Below are 17,067 nucleotides of genomic sequence, written 5' to 3' on the forward strand. Positions count from 1 at the left end.
TTGCCTGAAAATACAAAGTAATTAATTACTGAGAAACCTCACACATGTGTAAATAAAAAAGTAGGATGTAAGATTTTTTTCCTGTGAATAAGCAAAAATCTATTAATATAAAGAATACTACCTTAATTCGCCCCTGCCCCCCTCCCATTATTTATATTGCATGTCATTTCTCAGTGATAATTTGGGGTGTGAATTTTATAACACATTCGGCAATGAAAAATATGTATTTCCAGGTAATACATGTCCACAGTTGATATTTTGTAGTATGGTTTAGTAAACTGTAAATCGTCATAGCTCTTACAAAATTCTCGATAAATATAATTGTTGGACAGTTTCTAAGCAGTGTATTAAATGAACAATGTACCCTTCTGCCATCTACAATGGGTAAATGTATAAGGAAAATTGCATCTGTAATTCTGCATCAGCCCGGAAATCAATAAGAGCAACCATTATCAATATGGCATTTTGTCAACATTATTACAGAATTCCAATAATTCTGGAATATATTGGAAGTAAATTTACACACATTCACAGAATTATTGAAAACTGCAGCACTTTCCAAACTATCACGGTGCAGATTACCCAATTTGTGGGTTATCCGTGCATAGTTAGACAATTTTTGAAAACATAAAAAATTTTGAAAAAAAGAATATTTTTTAAAACAATTTGTCTAAAAGTAAGAAATAAAATAGAATAGAGAAATGGTTTATGTGCCTTTGAATGCTGCTTGAAATCATGTATAGCAGTTGTCCTCTATCCCTTTTTGAAATTCTAAGTTCAACATTGAGCTTTAAATTCTTGCTCATTTGCTGTACGTGATATTAAGCATTCGGAAGTGCATCAAATGTTTCTCAAATCTGTTTTATTTCTTACTTTTAGGATAATCATGCCACAAAACATTAGACTTGAAAAGAGTCCTCAATTTTTTGTTCAGAAAGCTTGAAATATATTTTATTTTTGACACTTCATTTGCTTTAGTAGCATATTCAGTTTTCAAGTTATTTTTAATTTAGTACTCTGTTCAAGGGAAGACATTTAGATAATTAAGTATCATAACAATGTAACTTTTTATGTGCAAAATAGCTAGGTCTTGAAAAGAATTCTTCTTTGACACTTCATTTGCCTTTAAAGCATTTGCTGTTCTTCGTAGGTCCTAAATTAAGTAATTGATTGGAACAAGGGCATTTAAAAAATAAAAAATCAGTAAGGCTTGAAGAGATGATCTTTTTAGCACTTCATTTGCTTTCTTAGCATCTTCTGTTGTCAAAAGTCCTAAATTTAGTACCTGCTTTGAAGGAAGCCATTTTCACAGTTAAACATCACACCAATGCAACTTTTTATGTGCAATATATCTAACCAACTGAGCTACCCGAACATGATGTACATACCGGAGCATGACGTACAATCCAGTCACAGCTTTATTTCCACCAGTATCTCATCTCCCACCTTCCAAACTTCACAGCACTACTACTGCATAACTTGAGAGACTAGGACTTCTGCAAGAAATGATATTGTGGAGAGATTGCTTAGCCACAGCCTCAGGGATTGCTCCCAGAATGAATTTTCACTCTGCAGCAGAGTGTGCACTGGTGTGAAACTTCCTGACAGATTAAAACTGTATGCCTGACCAGGCCTCGAGCGTGGGTCCTCTGCCTTCACAGGCAAGGTGTTCCACCAAGATGAGGTACTGGTGGAAGTACAGTAGTGAGGATGGGTCGTGCTCGGGTAGTTTTTCTCAATTAAATTAATCAAACATTTGACAAAAAATGAACTGTGATATATTCTGTTGTAATCAGAATGAATATTTTTGTTTAGAATACACTACTATGCATGTGATACATCAGTAGAACGAAAAACCATTCCCAGTTGCACAATTTTTTTATTCATTCAATGACTAGTTTCAGGCAGTTGTATGCACTGTAATTGTTTATTGCACATTTGTGACATCTTCAGAAACGCCATTTTCGACTTAGTTATGATGATTTGAAAATGGATCTCAGCCCAAAAGTAGTCATCGAATGAATAAAAAGTAAAAATTTGCAACTTTGGCTAGTTTTTTGTTCTACTGATTAATCGAAGTTGCTGACCCAAGCTACTCCAGCATGCTGGAAGTTCATAAACATGTGATACATGTTTTACTGCCAGAAGACAATGGAGGCCCCAAATCCACCATCAGACACCCCTGAAATATTTTTCTGTTGTTTGTCATTTCATTTTCAGGTAAATGCAGGGACTTCATCCCTGTAACATGTCTGCAGCTGATTTCATGTCTATATGCTTGCTATCCTTTTGCCCCGGAGTTAAAGGTTTGTAATTTTATCATTTTCCACTCGTTAAAGCCAATAGGAAAAGAAAGTGATTTAGTTTTCTTCTGGGATAGTTATTTATAGAATGCATGGTCTGAGCTGCTATTAATCCATTGTTGATCATGCTTTTCAAGCTGCTGACAGAACTTGATAATACGTGAACTTTTAAAGTGGATCAGTTTCTAGCATGGTGTAATAACCAATACCACATTGCTTGTTGTTCCTGAAGTTACAGATGGTGTACATGTGGAAGGAAAATTACAGATAAACAACAAACATGTTCTAATGACTGAAAAAGAAAAAAATACAAGTGATAGATTAGTTAGGAAAGGGTGAATATGCAAAAACTTTTTCGGGTTTAGGGGACAGGCACAGCATGGGAGGCTTAAGAAAAATGAAGAGAAGCTGTAAAATTTTGCAACTGAAACTGACAGCCAAACCATCCTGATAAAATGTGTATTTGGGATTACCCATGTCTTTTTGGTTATCTGTGCACTCCTGTGTCCACATTAATCAGTATAATAGGGATCTTGCTATACGTTAATTAAATATATCGTTCATTGGGTGTCAATTTACATGTTATGGTATACCCTGTGATCTCAGAAAGGCGTTTGGCTGTGTAGATCAGAATATCTTTTTAAGTAAATTAAAATATTATGGAAATGTCATAAAATGGTTGAAATCATATCTCTGTCAGAGGAAACAAAGAGTTCAGTGGGAAGGAGCCCTGTATCAAGCTGTCTGTTTTTAGAGAACTGTAGATGAGTGGCTGAGATGTACTCTTTACTTGTCTGTGTGCACTTGGGTGGAGGAGGTTGAAAAACAAATCTTGAGGAGTGAGTGCCACTTTCGCAGCTTCACCATGTTAATGCAGGACTCGTTTGTTAGTTATCATCCAGATGGTAACTAATTACATATTGTGTTCCGCAAGGTCTCATCATTTAGCCCAGTCAATGAAGGCTAAGAAAGGTCAAATAGGAGGAAAAATTCATGTAGTTAAAAGTTTTTGTACAGTGGTAGAAGGGAGTGTCATGAATAGCAAACTAAAATTCTCCACTGTTGCTGGTGTGAGCATTGGGTTTGGGGGAAGGTGTCAGTTAGAGGTCACTTGTTTACGTTTTTATTGAATAACTCAAAATTCATGGCTTTTAGTGAAAAGTTATCCCTGAATGAAACTAAATTAAATTTAATTTCCTACAAAAAAAGGGTCCTGTTCCTTTTTTACTCTAGGACTAATGTTTTCACATTGCAGGGGATAGAAAAATTGCAAATCATTAAAAATAGTGTTTCAGTGGTATAAAATTACTGTTTACTCTTAAATGAAGTGGGTTAAGAACAAATATCAACTGTGTATGCCACATCTAAGTGCAGCAGAGCCATATTGTGGTATAAATTGTGTTGTGGGGCATCTAACATGGTTGAGGGAGTGGGATGGAGGGTGGGGGGGGGGGGGGGGGGCTGAGGTGGGTGGTTGAAATGCAAGGTAAGGTAGGTCACTTGAGGTCATGCACTTTCCTCCTGTATAGGTCACAGACTGAAGAGTGAGCAGGTGGTTTCCCACTCTACCAACCCCACTGTGTCACAGAAAGCAACTACAGGTCATTTCACACAGTTATACTGACCCTTCTCAGTGTGCCTTACCAGTCACTAATGATGCAGTATATAGATGTGTCCAGGGGGTGTTTTATTTTCTACAAAGTGCATTAACACTGCCTGAAATATGGATATGAGGACTAATAATAGTAACACAAGAATCACATATCAACAGACTCTACATAAATCTATGCACATTATTCTACATTGCTAAAGGGGACACTGATTCTTAGTCATCCTATATGGCAACTGGAGCATTCTTTCAGGAAAGGTAACTTCACTCACCACGAGTGCTGCTCGCTTTGCATTTTGTAGACAGACTATACCTCCTCAGCACTGGCTGTCCAAATCTCTTGTGTTAAGTAGACAAAACAACATAACTGAGTTTGAATTTATATACTGGAGTTATTGTCAGTTTATTAAATGCGTACTCACTTGCAATTGTTAAGTGAGCTATTATGTAACAAAGCTCAACAGCTGGAGCTGTCAACTGTCTCCCACACTGAAGAGCATGTCCCAAGTATAACAAGCTGTCAAAATGTATTCGACCAAGTCAATTTCATTGTCTTCAATATCGCTGGCTGGAATATTTTACACAGTATGTAGGGTATCGAGCCTCAGCTATCCCAACACCTAAAGAGGCCCAGAAGCTTAAATTGTCTCAAAATGCAATAGAATTTGGTCACCTGGGTGCTATGAAACTTCAGATATTTCAACATAAGTCAAGAACTGCAGTACAACAGATTACTGCTCTAGGCTTGAACACAATCAGTCCTGTATCATCAGACACATTCACACCCATCTTGAAAGATATACTGTGGATGTGTGGTAAATGGCTTCTTTCAGTGCAGCACAGTCTATAAGCACCAACGATTTCTGGATGAAAAAGATTTATGCAGTCTACTAATGACACAATTAATGGTGAGAGAAGTGTAGTAACTGCCTGGGCATTCATTAATTTACTAGCAAGTGACTGCAATAAGGTTAGGTAGTTCTACAATACTGCCAACATTAGACAGCAGCAAGGTGTCCCATTTACCAATCCAGTCCCTTTCCCAGCAACACTACATAGATCACTGACAACTGTCAGTAAATGCTCCGATAGTATAGTCTGCCTGTAAACTGAAAAGTGAGCACCATTCTTTGTGGGGGAAGTTACCTTTCTTGGAAGAACAGTACAGTTGCCACACAGGATGACTAAGAATCAGTTTCTCCTCTAGTAGTGTAGAAGAGTGTACAGATATTCTGTGCCTGTGCATTTCTTACATTAATATTATTAGTAACTGATATCTGTACCCCCATATAATATTAACACATTTTGTGGAAAATAAAAACCTCTGGCACATCTGCGCACTGCATACCAGTAATTCATAAGGCGCGTTGCGGAGGGTCAGTATAACTTTGTGAAACAACCTGTATTTACTTCTTGAGATGTAGTGGGGTAGACAGAGTGGAAAATCGTCTGTTCACTCTTCAGTTTGCAGCTCTATGAAGGAGGAATTGCCTGACCACAATCATGTACCCTACCTTCCCTTGCACTTCTACCATCCACCACCACCTCATCTATCATGTTACAGCCCCATAACACAATTTATCCCATAATACAGCTCTACTGCACTTAGATGTGGTACACACTTTTAAAATTTGTTCTCAACATACTTCATTTAACAATAAACATTAATTTTATACCACTGAAATACTATTTTTTATAATTTGTGGTTTTTCCATCCCTTGCAACATGGAAGCAGTTAGTCCTACAAGAAAAAGGAAAGGACTTCTTTGTTGGAGATGTAATGTAGGTCGGTTTTTACTGGGAAAGTTTGACCAGAAGCAGCAATTTTCAAGTTTTTCAAGAAAATCATATAAAAGTGACATTCAAATGCAAACAACCTCCTCGATCCCCCCCCCCCTCCCCACACACACACACACACAGAGCTGTGGGGATATTTAGTATGTTGTTCATGACACTCCCTCATGCCACAGTACGAAAATTTGCAACTACACAAACTTTTCCCCTAATTTTACTTCACTGACTGGACTATTTAGGACCTCGCTCCTTCTTGTTTGTATACGTTCCCACATATATTGTACTGTATCCCAGTATGGGGTGGTGCAGCAGATGTACATGTACAAAGAATCTTAAAACTTCAAAAGAAAGCCATTAATCTAACGCCTTGGGAATCCTGCAACAACAAATTCAAGAAATTCAAAGTATTAACTATACCAAGTTTGCACATGTGTGACAAATACTTCTTCAAATCGTAAATTGTACAGCACCTCTAAACAGAGACTTTCATGACCACAACACAAGAACCAGAGAAAATTACCACATCTGTGGCAGAAGATTGAAAATGACAGACATGGACCCCTTATATTATAACAGACTCCCATCTAGCATCAAGAGTATAAAGGAACTTGAGCACCTTCAAAAGAAAACTCGAGAAACACCTTATCTCTGGGTGCTGGTATAATGTGAAACAGTACTTGTTGGCAAATCCATAGGACAAATGTAAGTTGGTATGTCAAATTTCCCTGAAAGACGGAAAAGGAAAACAAAGTGTACTGGTGCAATTACAGCAGAAAACATACTACAGGCAAAAATGTAGCGTTACAACAATATATAAATGTCCCACTATTTCTATGCAGTGGGTTTAACATAGATGAACTAAAAAAATTAGTTTTACTGTTGCATAAATCAGGGCAAGCTATCATATCTCACCAAGTAAAAATATTATTAGTAAACATGACTACAGAATTATTTCATGTATCGAATGACAAATTTCCAAGAAATTTGTTTATTTCTGTATAAATTTGCAATGTAACATGTCTAAAATCACTGTAAAACTGATCGATGGTCAAAAAATAAACTATAACTTTATTAATGACCTTCATGGTCATTAATAAATGATTTCTAGCCAACACTTTCTCAATGAAATTTAAAAAGTCACACTGTTTGCAGTTCAGAATTTGTAATAGATTTTTTGCCCATGACAAGAAGATAGAAGAGGTTGACAGTGTTAAATTCTTCTCTCTTCTTCCTGTGAGTTTTCTACCCCATGCTGCATCTCTCACATCCAAGTTTCCATCTCCTACCTTGCCATTCTTCTTCTTGCATGGCTCTGTCCTGCATCGCACACCTTGCCCCATCATTCCAATGTAGCCGGGGTCTTCCTCATTTTCTGTGTCATGGAGGTCTCCAGTGCCATATTTTAGAAGGTCCTCTCTCCTCTGGCATTCTTCCAAGATGCCCATACCGTGGTAGCCATTTATTTTCAGTAGTGTCTAAAATCTCGTTAATAGCTCCCATCTGTTCTCATAGTGCTTCATTTCTTATTTTTTCTCTTCTTCTTACTTCACAACTTCATCGCCAAAACTCCATTTGCATTCCCTTTAATTTCACTTCATTGAGTCTGGAGACTTCCCACAGTTCACACGATTAATTGAAACCATATTCTTTTATATCCTCTTATCTACAGTCCATTTTTCATCCTGAAACGAATCCTTCCTTTTATCTCTATCCTAAGATAAAATGAACTCTGGCATATGTCTAAGTAAGGAATACTTTAGAAGCTTTTCATTCTTTTATTTTGTACTTCTGCACTCCAATCCATTTCTGGATCCCTCCCTCCTTCCTGCTGCCCTTCCCTTGACATTTGCAACCACATCTACATGAATACTCTGCAATTCACAATTAAGTGCTTGGCAGAAGGTTCTTTGAACCACTGACATGTTATTTCTCTTGTTTCATTCTCAAAAAGCGCGTGGAAATAATGAACAACTAAACCTTACTGTGCAAGAACCGATGTCTCTTATCACAATGGTCATGTCTCCTAGGTACATCAGGATAAACAAACCTGTGAACATTTGTGCTGCCATTCTCTGTATACATTCAGTATCCCTTGCTAGTCCTATTTGGTATGGATCCCACATACTTGAGCAGTATTCTAGAACCAGCTGCATGAGTGATTTGTAAGAAATCTCCTTTGTAGATTGATTGCAGTTCCCCAGTATTCTACCAATATGCTGAAGTCTACCACGTGCTTTACCCATGACTGAACCTATGTGATCATTCCATTTCACATCTGTACAAAGTGTTACACCCAGGTATTTGTATGAGCTGGCTGATTCCAACAGTGACTCATTGATACTGTAGTCATAGGATACTATGTTTTTTCATCTTGTGAAGTGCAATATTTTACATTTCTGAACATTTAGAGCAAGTTGCAAATCTCTGCACCACTTTGAAATCTTATCAAGATCTGACGAATATTTTTGCAGCTTCTTTCAGGTAGTACCTCATTATAGATAACTGCAAAAATCCTGGTTGTACTGTTAATGTTGTCATTAATCCAACACACTTCCCTAGGCCACAACCAAAGTTACTTCTCCATCTGATGACGATTCTCCATCCAAGATAACATGCTGTGTCCTCCCTACCAAAAAGTCCTCAATCCAGTCACAAAATGATCGCACTTTTGACAATAAATGTAGGTACAGTACTGAGTCAAATGGTTTCCGGAAATCGAGAAATACTGCATTTACCTGGTTGCCTTGATGCAAAGCTTTCAGTATGTCAGTTCTGAGAGCTCTTGCTATTGATATTATTTGATAAAAATGTTTCGTATTACAAGGGTAAGTCAGTTATTATCTGCAAAATAGTTATAAAATTTTATGGTAATCAAATAGGAAACTTAAAAGAATATCATTTTTTGGCATAGTCTCCTTGCATTTCAATGCACTTGTTCCATCATTGTACAAGCTTCCTGATGCCCTCATAAAAGAAGGTTCTGAGATGAGCTGTGAGCCAGGGATGCACTGCTTCTTTCACTCTTTCCGAGGCAAATCAACATCCCCTTAATGCCTATTTGAGTGGACCAAACAAGTGATAGTCAGAAGGGTCAAGATCAGGACTATATGGAGGATGATCCAGTACTTCAAATTTGAGTTTCTGTAGCGTTTCAGCAGTGTGGGCAGCAGTATGTGGACGGGCATTTTCGTGCAACAACACAACATTTTTTGACAGCAATCCTCAGCATTTGCTTCAAATTGCAGGCTTTAGCCTCTCACTGTAATGTACACTGTTTATTGTTGTGCACCTTTCCCTATAATGTTCCAGTACTGGACCTCGTGCATCCCAAAAAACTGTAAGCATCAGTTTTCCTGCGGACAGTCGGGTCTTGAACTTTTTCTTGCATGGTGAATTTGGATGTTTCCATTCCATGCTCTGCAATTTGCTCTCCGACTCGTAATGATGGATACATGTTTCATCACCAGTAATGATCCGGTCTAAGAAGTTGTCTCCTTCATTACCATAGTGATCCAAATGTTTTTTGCAGATGTCCAAGTGTGTTTGTTTACACAACTGTGTGTGTTGTTGTGGGATCCATCTTGCACAAACTTCATGAAACCCAAGTCTGTTTTAGATGATTTCATAGGCAGAACCATGAATAATTTGCAGACGATGTGCCACTTTGTCAATAGTTAATTGTCTGTCCAAGAGAATCATTTGACATGAACACTCAATGGTTTCCTCATTTGTGTAAATGGTCGTCCAGCTCCTTTATCATGCATAACACTTGTGGGACCATTTCAGAATTTTTCAATCCATTCGTAGACATTCCGTACTGTACTGAAAGTCTTCGATGAATTTTGGCCCCTGATACGTCTTCTGACCACAAAAAAATGGATCACTGAACGTTGCTCTTCTTTTGTTCAAATAGACAGCGGAGCAGCCATGATTAACAGCACGGCAGTGAAAACAAAACTAGCCTAGCAGCTTGAAAATTGCAGAGATATAACTAAAAATAAACAAAGCATGTGTCATCAACATAAAATGACAGTACTACCAAAATAAACAAAAATATAACTAAATTGTGGATAATAATTGACTTACCCTCGTATTTGCAGAGCATTGATCATCCTGGAAGAGACTCTTCTGTGATATTTAGCTATAGAATTTCTCATCAGATACCTCTGCACCTGAAGCCATTTGCTGAAGGGGGAATTTATTAAAGAATGCCTTGTAATAGCGGGGGAAGAGCTGTGCCCACAACTCGTTTCACAGTTACGCAGTCCACGTCAATTTCTGGACCCACAGTAATGCGACGAATTTTGGAATTGTCAGAAGCTTTGGAGGTTCAGCTGACAATGAATATTAAAGACAGTGTTACATTTTATTTGTCCATAGGTGATTACCAAGCAAGGTGGCACAGTGGTTAGCATACTGGACTCGCATTCAGGAGAGCAACGGTTCATTCCCGCGTCTGGCCATCTTGATTTAGGTTTTCCACGATTTCCCTAAATTGCTTCAGGCACAGGTTCCTTTGACAGGGCACCTCTCTGTTTGGTCTCTTCCCCCCAAATCAATTCAATTTAGATGACACTCTTAACTTGTCAGACACAGGACAGCTGGTAATTTTCATTAGGACAGTAAACAAATCCTGTTGGAGGACTCGACAACAGGTCTAGACATGTTTGATGCACTTGAAGCAGTTATGGAGACACTTGGTCTGCCTTGGGAATTACTAACTTCTGTAACGACAGACGATGCTCCAGCTATGACTGGCGAAATCAGTGGCTCAGTAGGGTGCGTCCAGAGAAAAATGAAGAATTATGATTTCCTGGTTGTCCCTATACATTGCTTGATTCATCAACAACATTTGTGTTCCAAAAGCATAAAACTGAATAATGTAATGAGCTTAGTTGTGAAAATCACTAACTCTATTCTATTCGAGCAAAAGGATTCACTCATTGCTTGTTCAAAGCATTTCTGGACGATGTCCATTATGAATATGGAGATTTACATTACCACTGTGAGGTTCACTGTCTCAGTCATGCTAAAGTTCTGGAGCGTTTCATGAAAATGCATCTAGAAATATCGTTGTTCATGGAAATGAAGGGAGAAACTGTTCCTGAACTGTCGGATGATAGATGGATTTGTGATTTAGCCTTTTAAACTGATGTGAAAGGGCATCTCCGTGACTTGCGTGTGTCACTTTGTCAGAGGGATATTCTCATCATCCATTTCTGCGACAAAATAAAGGCATTCAAGATGAAACTGTCGATCTGGGAAAGGCAGCTGGAGGCTAGAAACATCTCTTAGTTTCTGAAACTGCCAGCATTAACAAACGTTGCCATTGCTGCAGATTGTGGAGAGTATTCAGATCTTTTAAGAAAATTGTGTACTGAATTTGAAACAAGATTCACTGATATTTCGCTCATGGAAACAGATTAAGGAATTTTTGCTACTCCGTAGTCTGTGGACATCGACTGTGTAAACCACCCTCTCCAAATGGAAATCGTAGATCTTCTGTGTGATTCAGAACTGACAGGTAGATATCAGAGCAGAAACACTTCAAGTGACTTTTACAAACATTTGTCACAGAAGCGTTACCTGAAGCTTCATAGACATGCAGCACGGATGCTTAGTCTGTTCGTATCAATGTAAAATTGTGAGAAGTTTTTTTCACTAATGATCTGTCTAAAACATGACTGAGATGTTGCATATTAGGTTATCATCTGAAATGTGTTTTGAGACTGAGCTGTGCTGAATCAGTTATTCTCAACATTGAAGCTCTTATGCAAAGAAACGTAAATAAATGTAAAAAGCAGCAATAGAAAACTGCAGTGGATTATTTTTGTAAATTTTCTTTGTTATTCGGTGCCCTAATGTTGTCTTCCAGTTTGCCGTAATCCATTAGCTTTCGTATTTAGTATGTATTTAAATTAATTTTGTCTTTCTTTATTTACTGGTGATGTTTTCTCGAGTTCAAAAATCTGTTTGATATAAAACTATCATAATAATCCTCTCATTAAATGTTCAACTGTTTAATTAGAACTGTAGTTCCTTTTTAAGGTTCCTGTAGTTTGCATACCCCAATTACTCACTAGAGTATTGATTTATTTGCGACTCAATAATAAGCCAGCTTTGCACATTGCCACATGGCTGTTACTGTCAAGTGAGCACGCAAGCACTCCCACTTGCAGAACTCCAATGGAGCCAGAGCAAAGAGCGGACTCACGCTGCACATAGAGCAGTCCCTTCAATGGGCGTGACATGTAATCTCGATATAGGACTGACAACCGTGACACCTCCATAATTTGTGCTGTCATCCTTGCTTCCCTATTTAAGTATGTTTGTGGTGCATCCTTCTTTGAACTTAACAGGGCTTTCCTCTCCACTCATACAGAGATTAAATAGCTTTGCGAGATGTTCAAATTACACATTTAGCCCACCCTTCAACAACTCCATATATACAGCTCCAGGTCCTGATGCTTCACCATTTTTGAATTGTTTAACTGTATCCTTTACTTCCAATATTGTTAGCTCCTGGATTTCTGTGTTATGTTCCTTGCCTGCAAAGAAGAATATATCTTGAAACTGGGATCTATCTTCTTTAAACAGTTCTTCATAGTATTTCCACCACCTATCTAGACTTATCAGCTGCAAGTTTGTACTACGTCTGTCATTTGTTCTTAGCTGATTTATCACCTTTCATGCTTCTTTGAACTTGCCAAGCAATTATTAATTTCTTCACATTTTAAGTCCCACATAGCACTATTTGCTCTAATTACTGTTTTCTTAGCCTCTCCACTCAGTCTTACATACCTACTTGTGTCATCAATCTTATTGCTCTTAAGCCGTCTGTTACAGGCCTCCATTTTCTCCTTCACCATCACTTTCAAATTTGCCAGAAGTGTTCTGGACTACTCTGAGACTTTCAAAGGCAGCTTCATGAATAGCTCTCACAAGTGTCTTATACAGTACTTCCTCTGCTGTATCATCAGTGCGATGTAGCTTCCCAGTCAATCTAAGCTTGTGTAAGATGGTAATTGAATGCTACTGCAGTAAACATAACTTCTACTTCTACATCTACATATACAGGGTGAGTCACCTAACATTACCGCTGGATATATTTCATAAACCACATCAAATACTGATGACCCGATTCCACAGACCGAACGTGACGAGAGGGGGTAGTGTAATTGTTTAATACAAACCGTACAAAAATGCACGGAAGTATGTTTTTTAACACAAACCTACATTTTTTAAATGGAACCCTATTAGTTTTGTTAGCACATCTCAACATATAAACAAATACGTAATCAGTGCCGTTTGTTGCATTGTAAAATGTTAATTACTTCCGGAGATATTGTAACCTAAAGTTGACGCTTGAAACCTCCGATGTTCAGTTGCGTGTTGTAACAAACACGGGCCACGGTCGGCGAGCAGCATCTGCAGGGACATGTTTATGATGACGACCGTGTTTACGAGTGTGGCTGTAGTGCACTGTTGTGGTTTGGTCTAGCTGTCGCAGTGTCCGCATGTAGCGCTTGCTGCTATTGTTATTCTGCATTCGTCTCTGCACGCAGACCAACTGTAGTACACCGTGTTACCAGACGTCTGTGATAGTGTAGTGTTGTAGGAACGGTGACCATGGTGTATTCGAACTCTGAAAAGGCGGAGATGACACTCATCCATGGCAAGTGTCGACGAAATGCAGCTGAAGCCTGCAGGGTGTATGCAGAACGGTACCCAGACAGAGAGCATCCAACATGCCGCACATTGCAAAACATCTACCGCCAACTGCATGCAACAGGTATGGTCGTAGCACGCAAACGGGTCCGTAACAGGCCCGTCACAGGAGAAGCGGGTGCAGCTGGTGTGTTAGCTTCTGTTGCCATGAACCCACACATGAGTACAAGGGACATTGCAAGAGCCGGTGGACTGAGTCAAAGTAGTGTCATGCGCATAATGCATCGTCACCGCTTTCACCCGTTTCATGAGTCGCTACATCAGCAATTACATGGTGATGACTTTAATCACCGAGTGCAATTCTGTCAATGGGCATTCACAGAGAATGCGTTGCAGTTCTACCTGTTTACCGATGAAGCGGGTTTCACAAACCACGGGGCAGTGAATCTACAGAACATGCATTACTGGTCCGTGGACAATCCTCGCTGCCTCAGACAGGTAGAGCGACAGCGACCGTGGACTGTAAATGGTAAATGTATGGTGCGGAATCATTGGCGACCACCTCATTGGTCCTCACTTCATTGCAGGGCCCAAACAGCTGCAACATACATCGCGTTTCTACAGAATGATCTGCCAACGTTACTCGAAAATGTCCCACTGGAAACGCGTCGACGTATGTGGTATCAGCATGATGGTGCACCTGCAAATTCCGCAATTAACACTGGGCTGACCCTTGACAGGATGTTCGACGGGCTTTTCATAGGACGTGGAGGATGCATAAATTGGCCAGCCCTTTCTCCTGATCTTATACCTCTGGACTTCTTTCTGTGAGGTACGTCAAAGGAGAACGTGTACCGTGATGTGCCTACAACCCCAGAGGCTATGAAACAACGTATTGTGGCAGCCTGCGGCGACATTACACCAGATGTACTGGGGCGTGTACGACATTCATTACGCCAGAGATTGCAATTGTGTGCAGCAAATGATGGCCACCACATCGAACATCTATTGGCCTGACATGTCGGGACACACTCTATTCCGCTCCGTAATTGAAAACGGAAACCGCGTGTGTACGTGTACCTCACCCCTCATGGTAATGTACATGTGCGTCAGTAAAAACGACGAATAAAAAGGTGTTGGCATGTGGACATAATGTGCTGTTCCAGTCTCTTCTGTACCTAAGGTCCATCACCGTTCCCTTTGGATCCCTACGTAATTCGGTGCTCTCCGATACACACGATCGAACAGCGGAGGGGTGGTACTCAAGCGTCAACTTTAGGTTACAATATCTCCGGATGTAATTAACATTTTAGAATGCAACAAACGGCACTGATTACGTATTTGTTTATATGTTCAGATGTGCTAACAAAACTAATGGGGTTCCGTTTAAAAAAAGGTAGGTTTGTGTTAAAAAACATACTTCCGTGCATTTTTTTGTGGTTTGCATTAACCAATTACACTAGCCCCTCTCCTCACATTCGGTCTGTGGAATCGATTCGTCAGTATTTGATGTGGTTTACGAAATATATCCAGCGGTAATGTTAGGTGACTCACCCTGTATACTCTGCAAACCACCTTATAGTGCGTGGCAGTGGGTACCTCATACTATTAGTAGTCATTTCCTGTTCTACTCACAAATAGAGCGAGCGAAAAAGAACTGTTTATATGCCTCCATATGAGCCCTAATTTGTCTTATCATTGTGGTCCTTATGCAAAATGTAAGTTGGTGACAGCAGAATTGTTCAGTAGCCAGCTTCAAACGCCAGTTCTCTAAATTTTCTCAATATTGACCTGGAAAATAATGTCTCCTTCCCTCCAGGAATTCCCATTTGAGTTCCCAAAGCGTATCTGTGATACTTGCATGCAGATTGGTAACAAATCTAGTAACCCCTTCTGAATTGCTTTGGTGTCTTCCTTTAATCCAACCTGGTGAGGATCCCAAATAATGGAGCAGTACTCAAGAATGGGCCACAAAATGGCTCTGAGCACTATGGGACTTAACTTCTAAGGTCATCAGTCCCCTAGAACTTAGAACTACTTAAACCTAACTAACCTAAGGACATCACACACATCCATGCCCGAGGCAGGATTCGAACCTGCAACCTTAGTGGTCTCGCGGTTCCAGACTGTACCGCCTAGAAATGCTCGGCCACCCCGGCCGGCCGGGAAATGGGCCACATCAGTGTACTACATGTAGTCTCCTTTACAGATGACCCACACTTTTCCAAAAATTCTCCCAATAAACTGAAGTTGACTACCCACCTTCCCTCCTACAATCCTTACTCTTCCTAACTGTCTATAGACCAATGAGTGAAAAATACAAGCATTCCAAAAATTTCTGAAAGATTGTTTAATGGAAAAAGAATTTTATAGTGTGGAAGAGTACATGTCTAAGACTGCCATTATTACTTTTTGTATGCACTGTAGTCACTGAATATATTGTAGTATGTAGTATATGTATATTAACCAAGAGAAAAAGTATGCAGCATTATTATCATTATTGCCAATTTGATGTTTTATATTGTAATATTTAGGTTAAATATTTTACAATACTAGGTTGTTGACTTGTCCTATATTACAAGTACATGCACTATATACATTTTAATCAAATTTGACCAAAAAATCAATCAGTCATGCCATAAGTATAGCTAAAAGCTTATCAGAGGTGTAATAGAACTAAATATTTATTACAAAAGTAAAATATTTTTGTCGACATTTTTCTTTTCCACACAATCTCTCGCTCTGCAGCAAGAAAAGTTAACTAACAGTGTCATACCCAATTATATAGATTTTGTTTGACATCTTGGTTACATATTACTAGTTATTTTATTAGTTAAACATTGATATTGGTCTCATACGCTGACATACTGCCAGGAGAGGGTGTTCTGACTGCATGCACCTCCATATCCACATCCAGTGACGCCTTTGGGCTGAGGATGACACTGTGGCCAGTCGGTACCATTGGGCCTTCATGGCCTGTTCGGGCAGAGGTTTCTTTAATATAATTCTAGCACTCACTAACAGTCTGGTTGGTCCAGTTTCTCTTCATTTACCATTACAATTGTTTTGACACCTACTGATTTTCTGAAAGGGGAATCAAAGCACACACCAAAGCAAGTAATGGTCATATCCACATTCTGCTCCCCTGTAGATTCTGCAGTCCTCCACTTTCATGATTACTTTCATTCTCTATAGCATAATCAATTATGGATTGTAACTCACTTTTAGGCTCTGTTCATGTATATTTATGGATCTCTTTGTGTTGAAAAAACTATTCCATATCTTAAGACTGTACTGTCCACACATTTCTTCCAGCCTCTCTCCATTATCATTCACAATATCCTCTTCAAATTTGCCAACAACCTTGCTAGCACTCTGCTTACCCTCCCATCCATTAAAATCTCCTGAAAGATACCACTCCTTCGTATTGCTAGTACCATCTAGGAAGTTTGCCAAATCACTAAAGAAAGTATTGTTCTCAGCATCAGTAGCATTATTTGTGAGTGCATATGTTGCAATGATCTTTGTGTCGTATCTTTTCAGCTTCACATCCATACTCATCAGACATTCGTTTCATCTGTTTCTGAGGATTTGCTCTTGGATTTTTGGAAGATTGAAGTTTTCTGAGTGATGGGGAGCAGGCCCGGTGCCTCAACCTCCAACCTCCAACCTGGAGGAGCAGGTAAATTTTAA

The sequence above is a fragment of the Schistocerca serialis genome, chromosome 3 (assembly GCF_023864345.2).
Source record: "Schistocerca serialis cubense isolate TAMUIC-IGC-003099 chromosome 3, iqSchSeri2.2, whole genome shotgun sequence".
Lineage (NCBI taxonomy): Eukaryota > Metazoa > Arthropoda > Insecta > Orthoptera > Acrididae > Schistocerca > Schistocerca serialis.